Below are 3,502 nucleotides of genomic sequence, written 5' to 3' on the forward strand. Positions count from 1 at the left end.
AAGGATAATCACCCTCATACCACAGGATTGTTTTGAGGATTAAGTGATATAATATGTATAATATGCTATTAAAATTGGTGGTCCTGTATCCTACATGAAAAGGAGATTGATTATCAATTTATAGTTGCTCTTTTTCATCAGATTATCAACTCTGTTACTAAAAGAGCATCTTAAACTCAATTGATCTCTTTTGCACAACATGTAATTAGCTGGCGTATCTTACAATATAGTAAGGTGACAGATAAAAGATCATTGTTTTGTTCTATTTCTTCATCATACATGCAATCTTGTCCTACCACAATGTTCTTTTTGCAAAACTAAAAATAAAATAATGAGTCAAAAGTTGTAGGTCATTTAATCGTATGGGAAGGGACAGACTACGGGTCTTTCTAGGACTGCTAGTGCTGACAGCCTCTCAGGAAGCTGAGCAGTTGGTCTTCTATGATGGCAAAATTTGTACCAAAGGCTATGCAGTTCTTATCTTTCCTCAGGAACAAGCTGCATATATATTGAATGTAATCTCCACCACAGCTGGATTAAAGCCACCTCACTCACTTTTCCATTTGATCCTTTCTGAACCAATTTTAATGAATGTTACAGAGCAAAGGACAAAGGTTAGAAGAATACTTTTTATTTTTCTCTTGTTACCGCAACATGTTCTACTTTCCCCTCCCTGTGACCACATGTTCTGTCCTTGTGCATTAGCAATTTAATGTAATCTGATGTTACACTAGAACAAGAATAATTTGCTTATTTGAGCAAATCAACTCTCTACTGTTTTTGCTACCTTAAAAAGCAAAAAGAGAGGTCTTGTGTAAATGCACATCTCTAAATTTAACACAGTTCTCCAAATATTTTTAAAAAGTATGTCTCTGTATCTATTGCCAGACATAAAAACATAAAAGATAAAAGGGCAAACATTTAAGTAGAGTAATGCAGTGGGAGAGCCATGCTGAAGTCATACAGGGTCAGAGCACACTGTACTGGATCTGTTGCTTTCCAGTTACTCCATTAATAGCTGCTGAGAACAGAGGAAGACACGTGATGAAACCCAATGATTCAAAGCCACTATATTCACAACTGAATAAAGACAACTGGTCTGGAGCCACTCTAAGCAGAGCAAACCACAGTAAAAGACATAAAACAATATGCAATTATAAATTTCTTGTAAATCCTACGGTGAATATGTTAGGATATCTTTGGAAGGCTTAAAAAATGATGTGTATTTCTCACATACCTATATTTCAGGTAGAGAGGGACAGAGCAAGGCATGAGAGACAGGAATACAGTTCATAACATTTGATATGAGTTGTTATGAAGCAGAGAAAGAGCTACATAATAAATCCTATTTGAAAACTTCCATGAGACAGAATCACTTTGGTTGGGTTTTACGTACCTCAGTCATCATGGCCCAAAGTCTATGAAGTCATTCCTACCCAATCCTTCATCCAAACTTGCAATTGAATCCACAAATTGTTCAGTAAAACACTGAGGTTAAAAGTATTAGGCTTTGGAGTCAGGCCAGCTGAATTTGTGTCCTAGCCCAACAGTGACTAACCAGAGTTAGTTATATAACCTTCCTGTTCCCTACTTTTCACATCATAGTACATTTATTATGAAGATGGCATGAAAGATAAAAGAGGAATACAGCAAGTGCTCACCATATAAATATTCAAGATAATTTGGCAATTGTTATTCCACAAGTATTTACTGACCAGCTTTTATATATATGGCACTATATGAGCTAGCTGTATGATAATCCAGGAATGAAAAAATACAAAGTTTTTATCAAAGAATTTGAAATCTAGTAAGAAAAAAAGAAATGCAAACCAAAAAAAAAAAAAAAAAAATATATATATATATATATATATATATATATATATATATATATATGTTAGCTGACCACAGTTGGTATGATAGAAAATATAAGTAATAAATTATATATTAATAGAAAAAGAAGACTATCTCTATATGAGAGATCATAGAAAGAAATATGAATGAAATTCCACAACAGCAGAGACATGGATGGTGAATAATATCTGGGAATCTAGAGTTTGCTGTCCAGGGTGAAATGTTTCAGGTACAATACATTCAAAGTGTGAATGAAAAGGAGAATGAAACTCAATTATTACAGATGGTGAGTGCCAAGCTTAAGAAATCTAAACCTTGTTTCCTGTGTTAGTTACTGTTTTCATTGCTGAGACAAAATATTCAACACTCAAAGTTAGAGGAAAGGTTTACTTAGTTCAAGGTTTATAGAGGTTCCATTCCATAACAGACTGGCTCCAAGGCAGGTGAAATGGCAGACAGGCATCCCAGAACAGAGACTGTTCATGGTGGGTAGAAGGTAGTAAAGCAAGCAAGGGAAGACCACAGCTCTTTCTATCCCTTATATCTTATCCAGGCTACTTAGGGAAGGTAGCACTCACACCTTTAATTCTAGTGCCCTTGATCCTAGCCTGGCACCATGAATCCATCCCAGCTTCACACACTTGATCTGGCCACCCCTGAAAAAGCCCTATCTATGACTATATGAGGCTTTGGGGGGATATCAAAACACAAGCCATAAAATTCTTCCCCTGGCCCTCCCCAAAGACTCATGGACATCTCTTTATGCAAAAGACACTTCATCTATCTCTAAGAGTTGTCAAAGTCCTAATAGTTTCAGCATGGCTGAAAAGTCCAAGCCCAAAGTCTCCTCTGAGAATTTAGTGAAACTCTTAGCTCCAAGCCCCTGTACAAATGAAAAGAAAGTTACACACTGCCAACATTCAATGGCACAAGATAGACATTTCCATTCCAAAAGTTACACACAAGGGGATAGCAAGGATTGGAAACAAAGCAAGACCAAAATCCAGCAAAGCAAATATAAAATCTCAGTTAATTCCACTTCCAGCATCCCTAGAAATCTACAACAAGTTGTGAACTCCAAAGAGCTTAGCTGGCTCCCCATTGTGGCCTGCCAGTGGTTGTAACTTCCATGGCTTCTCTCTGGGGCTAGCTCTGCTCCCTCCTTGAGGTTTTCCTCACACAATCCATGTTCCTAGCTTCTTCAACCTTCTGGGGTCTCCACTGCACCTTTGGCTTCACCCTCACAGCTTCACACACTTCTCTCTCAGGGACACACTACCTGACTTCCCAGGCTTTCTTCTGAAATCTGAATGGAAGCCTTCCTGACCCCATAACTCAAGCCATAATACACATCATCTTTAGTTCAACAGCCAATGCAGTCCTTCCCAGCAGAAACTTCCTGAGCTTGATCTTTACCAGGAGAATTTCTATCAGCCTTCTGGTCTTCTGAGCTCTGACTAGAATCTCCCATTGAGTGCTGCCTAAGGCATTCCAATCTACTTTTTCAGCTAGCATCTCTGAGTCTTTCCAAACTCTTCCCACAAACTAGTCCCATAGGCTTCTGTACCTCATGGTTAGGTACAATCACAGCAACGACCACACTTTTCTATTACCAAGTTCAGTGTAAGTTATTATTCTCATTGCTGAGACA

This window comes from Heterocephalus glaber, unplaced genomic scaffold (assembly GCF_053883595.1).
Source record: "Heterocephalus glaber isolate CG9 unplaced genomic scaffold, H.glaber_assembly_v1.0 deba00001461, whole genome shotgun sequence".
NCBI lineage: Eukaryota > Metazoa > Chordata > Mammalia > Rodentia > Bathyergidae > Heterocephalus > Heterocephalus glaber.